This window comes from Hyla sarda, chromosome 5, assembly GCF_029499605.1.
Source record: "Hyla sarda isolate aHylSar1 chromosome 5, aHylSar1.hap1, whole genome shotgun sequence".
NCBI lineage: Eukaryota > Metazoa > Chordata > Amphibia > Anura > Hylidae > Hyla > Hyla sarda.
In genome coordinates this window covers 109351432-109359475 of record NC_079193.1, presented here as the reverse complement: position 1 = coordinate 109359475, position 8044 = coordinate 109351432, and the positions used below count along the sequence as shown (strand labels likewise).

At 44.7% G+C, this 8044-nt stretch overlaps 1 long non-coding RNA gene across 1 annotated transcript in view; it reads left to right on the top strand.

The window, feature by feature from the left end:
- The window catches only part of LOC130273381 (uncharacterized), a 9447-nt gene extending 1684 nt beyond the window's left edge, over positions 1-7763 (top strand). The window contains exon 3 of the long non-coding RNA XR_008843975.1: positions 7305-7763. This is a non-coding gene — a long non-coding RNA (uncharacterized LOC130273381). The remainder of the gene's footprint in view (positions 1-7304) is intronic.
- Positions 7764-8044: the final 281 nt, after the last annotated feature.

Genomic DNA, 8044 nt, shown 5'->3' with positions numbered 1-8044 from the left:
ATCTCAACCACAGCACAAATAATCAGAGGTCCAGGATCAAGTGGAAAGGCTTCCAAGTTTATTCACACCATAAATGTGATAGCGGTGCAACGTTTCGGCAAACTGCCTTTGTCAAGCATGCTTGACAAAGGCAGTTTGCCGAAACGTTGCACCGCTATCACATTTATGGTGTGAATAAACTTGGAAGCCTTTCCACTTGATCCTGGACCTCTGATTATTTGTGCTGTGGTTGAGATTGCACATTTATGGACTGCTGACCTGCCAGTTGGCTGACCACGTGCACTTACAGAGGGGGTCTTTGCTGGCTCTTTCGCTTGGAGTTATATATATATATATATATATATATATATATATATATATATATATATAGTGTAGGTATAAGGCAGCACACCAAGTAGTGTTCAAATAAAGGGCAGTTTAATGTCCCATATCCAGATACAACGTTTCGGCAGTATCACACTGCCTTTCTCAAGTGCTGAGAAAGGCAGTGTGATACTGCCGAAACGTTGTATCTGGATATGGGACATTAAACTGCACTTTATTTGAACACTACTTGGTGTGCTGCCTTATACCTACATTGGATACTTACCTCTACAGTCTGCGACTGGGACTGTTGGAAACTTGGCTTCCACCCACCTGCTGTGTGACTACTCCGGCCGTGCTGTCTCCGCATTCCTTGTGTGTGTGTATATATATATATATATATATATATATATATATATATATATTTACTGCTCAAAAAAATAAAGGGAACACTAAGATACCACATCCTAGATCTGAATGAATGAACTAATCGTATGAAATATATTCGTGTTTACATAGTTGAATGTGCTGACAACAAAATCACACAAAAATTATAAATGGAAATATATCAAACCATGGAGGTCTGGATATGGAATCACACTCAAAATCAAACTGGAAAACCACCCTACAGGCTGATCCAACTTTAATGTAATGTCCTTAAAACAAATCAAAATGAGGCTCTGTAGTGTTTGTGGCCTCCACCTGCCCGTATGACCTCCCTACAATGCCTGGGCATGCTCCTGATGAGGTGGCAGATGGTCTCCTATGTCCTCTTAGACCTGGACTAAAGCATCCGCCAACTCCTGGACAGTCTGTGGTGCAACTTGGCGTTGGTGGATTGAGCGAGACATGATGTCCCAGATATGCTCAATCAGATTCAGGTTTGTGGAACGGGCGGGCCAGTCCATAGCATCAATGCCTTCCTCTTGCAGGAACTGCTGACACACTCCAGCCATATGAGTTGTAGCATTGTCTTGTATTAGGAGGAACCCAGGGACAACCACACCCACATATGGTCTCACAAGGGGTCTGAGGATCTCATCTCGGTACCTAATGGCATTCAAGCTACCTCTGGGAAACACATGGAGGGCTGTGCGCCCCCCAAAAGAAATTGTACCCCACACCATTACTGACCAATGTTACGCCGAGCGCTCCGGGTCCCTGCTCCTCCCCGGAGCGCTCGCAGCGTTTTCCTGTTCGCAGCACCCCGGTCAGACCCGCTGACCGGGAGCGCTGCGATAATGTCCCTAGCCGGGATGCGATCCGCGATGCGGGACGCGCCCGCTTGCGATTTGCATCCCGGCCCGCTTACCAGACTCTTTCCCCGTCTGTTCTGTCCCGGCACGTGCGGCCCCGCTCCCTAGGGTGCGCGCGCGCCGGCTCTCTGCGATTTAAAGGGCCGGTGCGCCACTGATTGGCGCCTGGTTCCCATTAGTGTGTTCACCTGTGCACTTCCCTATATAACCTCACTTCCCCTTCCCTTCCTTGCCGGATCTTGTTGCCATTGTGCCAGTGAAAGCGTTCCTTGTATGTCCCAAGCCAGTGTTCCAGACCTCTTGCCGTTACCCCTGACTACGATTCTTGCTGCCTGCCCTGACCTTCTGCTACGTCCGACCTTGCTCTTGCCTATTCCCTTGTACTGCGCCTATCTCAGCAGTCAGAGAGGTTGAGCCGTTGCCGGTGGATGCGACCTGGTTGCTACCGCCGCTGCAAGACCATCCCGCTTTGCGGCGGGCTCTGGTGAATACCAGTAGCAACTTAGAACCGGTCCGCCGGCACGGTCCACGCCAATCCCTCTCTGACACAGAGGATCCACCTCCAGCCTGCCGAATCCTGACAACCAACCGCAAAACCCGTCATGCTAGAGGATGTTGCAGGCAGCAGAACGTTCTCCATGGCGTCTCCAGACTCTGTCACGTCTGTCAAATGTGCTCAGTGTGAACCTGCTTTTATCTGGGAAGAGCACAGGGTGCCAGTGGCCAATTTGCCTAATATCCTGCACAGTGTTGGGCTGTAAGCACAACCCCCACCTGTGGACGTTGGACCCTCATACCACCCTCATGGAGTCTGTTTCTGACCGTTTGAGTGGACATTTGTGGCCTGCTGGAGGTCATTTTGCAGGGTTCTGGCAGTGCTCCTCCTGCTCCTCCTTGCACAAAGGCGGAGGTAGCGGTCCTGCTGCTGGTTTGTTGCCCTCCTACGGCCTCCTCCACTTCTCCTGATGTAGTGGCCTGTCTACTGGCAGCACCTCCATGAGCTGCACTACCTGAGCCACTTGTGTGGGTTGTAGACTCCGTCTCATGTTACCACTAGAGTAAAAACACTGCCAGCATTCAAAAGTGAACAAAACATTAGCCAGGAAGCATAGGAACTGAGTGGTCTGTGGTCACCACCTGCAGAACCACTCCTTTATTGGAGGGTGTCTTGCTAATTGCCTATAGTTGTCAGGATTCGGCAGGCTGGAGGTGGATCCTCTGTGTCAGAGAGGGATTGGCGTGGACTGTGTCGGTGGACCGGTTCTAAGTTGCTACTGGTTTTCACCAGAGCCCGCCGCAAAGCCGGATGGACTTGCAGCGGCGGTAGCAACCAGGTCGTATCCACCGGCAACGGCTCAACCTCTCTGACTGCTGAGATAGGCGCGGTACAAGGGATTAGACAAGAGCAGAGTCTGACATAGCAGAAGGTCAGGGCAGGCAGCAAGGATCGTAGTCAGGGGCAACGGCAAGAGGTCTGGAACACAGGCTAGGAACACACAAGGAACGCTTTCACTGGCACAATGGCAACAAGATCCGACAAGGAAGTGCAGGGGAAGTGGGGTAATATAGGGAAGTGCACAGGTGAAGACACTAATTAAAACCCATGTGCCAATCAGTGGTGCACCGGCCCTTTAAATCGCAAAGACGAGTCTGGTAAGCGGGTCGGGATGCGCACCGCGAGCGGGCACGTCCCGCATCGCGAATCGCATCCCGGCTAGAGACATTATCGCAGCGCACCCGGTCAGCGGGTCTGACCGGGGCGCTGCGAACAGGAGAACGCTGTGAGCGCTCCGGGGTGGAGCGGGGACCCGGAGCGCTCGGCGTAACAATAGTTTCCACCTGTTGTCTGTTCCATTTGCACAACAGCATGGGAAATTGATTGTCAATCATTTCTGCTTCCTGAGTGGACAGTGTGATTTCACAGAAGTGTGATTGACTTGGAGTTGCATTGTGTTGTTTAAAGGGGTACTCCGGTGGAAATCTTTTTTTTCTAAATAAAATGGTGCCAGAAAGTTAAACAGATTTGTAAATTACTTCTATCAAAAAATCTTAATCCTTTTAGTACTTTTTAGCACTAACACTAATTAAGTGTTCACTTTATTTTTTGAGCAGTATATATATATATATATATATATATATATATATATATATATAGTCATGGCCGTAAATGTTGGCACCCCTGAAACTTTTCTAGAAAATGAAGTATTTCTCACAGAAAAGGATTTCAGTAACACAAGTTTTGCTTTACACATGTTAATTCCCTATGTGTGTATTGGAACTAAACCAAAAAAAAAGGGCGGGAAAAAAGCAAAGCGGGCATAATGTCACACCAAACTCCAAAAATGGTCTGGACAAAATTATTGGCACTCTTTCAAAATTGTGGAAAAATAAGATTGTTTCAAGCATGTGATGCACCTTTAAACTCACCTAGGGCAAGTAACAGATAAAAAGGAGAGAAGTTCACTTAGTCTTTGCATTTGCATTGTGTGTGTTCTACACTAAGCATGGACAACAGAAAGAGGAGAAGAGAACTTTCTGAGGACTTAACCAAAAATGTGGAAAAATATCAACAATCTCAAGGTTACAAGTCCATCTCCAGAGATCAAAGATTTGCCTTCGTCCACAGTGAGCAGCATTATCAAGAAATTTTCAACCCATGGCACTGTAGATAATCTCCCTGGGAGTTGACAGAAAAGAAAAATTCATGAAAAGTGTCAACACAGGATAGTCCGGATGGTGGATAAGCAGCCCCAAACAAGTTCCAAAGATATTCAAGCTGTCCTACAGGCTCAGGGAGCATCAGTGTCAGCACAAACTATCTGTCAAAATTTAAATGAAATTAAACGCTATGGCAGGAGACCCAGGAGGACCCCACTGCTGACACAGAGACATAGAAATGCAAGACTACATTTTGCCAAAATACTCTTGAGTAAGCCAAAATCCTTCTAGGAAAACGTCTTGTGGACAGATGAGACCAAGATAGATCTTTTTGGTAAAGCACATCATTCTACTGTTTACCGAAAACAGAATGAGGCCTACAAAGAAAAGAACACAGTACCTACAGTGAAATATGGTGGAGGTTCAATGATGTTTTGGGGTTGTCTTGCAGCCTCTGGCACCTTGAATGTGCCTTGAATGTGTGCAAGGTATCATGAAATCTGAGGATTACCAATGGATTTTGTGACGCACTGTACAGCCCAGTGTCAGAAAGCTGGGTTTGCATCCGAGATCTTGTGTCTTCCAGCAGGACAATGACCCCAAATATAGGTCAAAAGCACCCAGAAATGGATGGCAAAAAAGCGCTGGAGAGTTCTGAAATGGCAGCAATGAGTCCAGATCTAAATTCCATTGAACACCTGTGGAGGGATCTTAAAATTGCTGTTGGGAAAAGGCGCCCTTCCAATAAGAGACACCTGGAGCAGTTTGCAAAGGAAGAGTGGTCCATCATTCCGGCAGAGAGGTGTAAGAAGCTTATTGATGGTTATAGGAAGCGACTGATTTCAGTTATTTTTTCCAAAGGGTGTGTAACCAAATATTAATTTAAGGGTGCCAATAATTTTGTCCAGACCATTTGTGGAGTTTGGTGTGACAATATATCCAATTTGCTTTTTTTCCTCCCTTTTTTGGTTTAGTTCCAATACACATGAAGGGAATAAACATGTGTATAGCAAAACGTGTTACTTCATTTTCTAGAAAAATGTCAGGGGTGCCAACATTTACGGCTATGACTGTATGTGTATACATGACGGCTATGTACTATCGGGGTGTGACGTCACGAACACGGAAGCTCCAAGCTTTCTTATTCCAAACGTCGAGGCACCACTCCTTTGGATAGGGGGTAAGATGTCTAGGGGCGGAGTGCTCCTTTAAGGACCATTTTGGCCCTCAGAACAATTATCATTTTTGAGTTTTCATTTTTTCCTCCTCTCCTTTTAAGAGGCATAACCCATTGGAGGGCTTGTTTTTCCCAATTGTGTTTTTTAATGACACCTTTCATTTCACCATAAAACCAAAAAACTTTTTTGTATGAAAATATTTTTTTTATAAAAAAAATCGGCAATTTGACAACTTTTGGGTGGTTTGGTTTTTACACTGCACATTTTATGGTAAAAATGATACATTATCTTTATCTTTTGTAACAAAATTGGTACACATAAAATTATCCTTTTCTGACCCCTATAACTTTTTTATATTTCTGTATAGGGACTTTCATATGCAATCATTATACAGTGACTCCTAGACCTACGATGGCCTCGACATACGATAATTTCAACATGCTATGGTCTCTCAGAGGCCATCGCATGTTGAAGGCAGCATCAACATACAATGCTTTTTTATGTCGGGGCCATCGCATAAACGGCTATCCGGCAGCGCTGACTGCTTCAGCTGCCGCCGGATAGCCGTTTACGGTGCCCCGTGAGCTCCGGTGATGGTCACTCACCTGTCCTCGGGGCTACGGCGCGTCCTCTTCGGGATCCTCTGCATCGTCGGCGCTCTCCATCGACATCATCACGTCGCTGCACATGTCGTCCCGTCATCCAATAGGAGCGGCGTGCATAGCGACATGATGACGGCGACGGAGAGCACGGTTGCCGGGGAAGCAGAGCCTTGTTGGAGTGTCGAGGACACCTCGGGGACGCGGCGACAGCGATGGACGGCGAAATTTTTGCACTTTTGTTTTTTCCTCCTCCCCTGTTAAAAATCATAATACTTTAAATTTTGCACCTACAGACCCATGTAAGGGCTTGTTTTTTGCATCACCAATTGTACTTTGTAATGACATCAATCATTTCATCACAAAATCTACAGTGAAGCCAAAAACACCCCATTTTGTAACTTTAGGGGGCTTCCGTTTCTACACAGGGCACTTTTTTGTCAAAAATGACACATTATCTTTATTCTATCTATACCCAATTATATTTATTCTATCTATACCCGCTTTATGTAGGTTTTGTTTTATTTTACTACTTTCAGGTTTTTCAGTTTTTGCATTTTCGTTTTTTCCTCATCACCTTCTAAAAATAATAACACTTTCAATTTTGCACCTAAAAATCCATATGGTGGCTTATTTTTTGCGCCACCAATTCTACTTTGTATTGACGTCAGTCATTTTAGCCCCAAAATCTATGGCGAAACGGAAAAAAAAATCATTGTGCGACAAAATGGAAGAAGAAACGCCATTTTGTAACTTTTGGGGGCTTCCGTTTCTGGTATAAATGACAAATTATCTTTATTCTGTCGGTCCATACGGTTAAAATCATACCCTACTTATATAGGTTTGATTTTGTATTACTTCTGAAAAAAATCATAACTACATGCAGGAAAATTTATACATTTAAAATTGTATTATTCTGACCCTTATAACTTTTTTATTTCTCCATGTACGGGGTAATATGAGGGCTTTTTTCTTGCGTTTTGATCTGAAGTTTTTATCGGTACCATTTTTGTTTTGATCTGACTTTTTGATCGCTTTCTATTCATTTTTTTATGGTATAACAACTGACCAAAAATACGCTTTTTTGGATTTTGGAATTTTTTTGCGCATACCCCATTGACCGTTTGGTTTAATTAATGATTTATTTTTATAGTTCGGACATTTACGCACGCGGCAATACCATATATGTTTATTTTTATTTTTTATTTCAACAGTTTTTTTTTTTTTATTGACAAAAGGGGGGTGATTCAAACTTTTATAAGGGAAGGGGTTAAATGATCTCTATTAAACATAAAATGTTTGTCTGGCAGGTTCTGTTTGGGCCAGAAGAAACCCTGGAAAAATTTTCATTTTGGTCTAAGCCGAATAGCGAAGAAAAGAAAAAGTGGACAACTCTGATTATAGAAGGCGCCCCCCTGTGAAGATGTCTCCTGTGGGTCCTGAAACAAAACTACACTGTAAACATTTATACGGTCTGCAGAGCGCTTGTGTACAGTGGTAGCTACCACCATGTGGTCGCTGTATTGGGGAATATTGATCTTTGTATGAACATAGAACACACTGACTTAACTGGGACACTGACAGCCGGTCACCCACACTAACTGGATGGTACATAGTAATAGTGTGGGCAACCCTGATTATAACAATGCATAGTGCATTCCCTAGCCCTGAGTGCACTGCTATGCCCTAGATGGTGTATTAGTGTACCAGTGCACTTGGGGCTAAGGAACAAAAGAAGATCATTTACAAAGCGACTATGTAAACAGGGCTAGACGCGTTTCAGGGTTATGTGGTGTAACCCTTTCCTCAGTAGTCATGACTACTGAGGAAAGGGTTACACCACATAACCCTGAAACGCATCTAGTCCTGTTTACATAGTCACTGGCACAAATGCTATTTGTGATCTGTGCCCACTACTAACGGCCAGTTACCTTTTGTGAACCATTGGACTGCATTGTATCCAGTCCAGCACTTGCCCGGTCCAACGATTACAAGTCCAACTCTGGTGCAGAGTTTCCAGCTCTAACATCTGCTGACGTCACACGCCGGC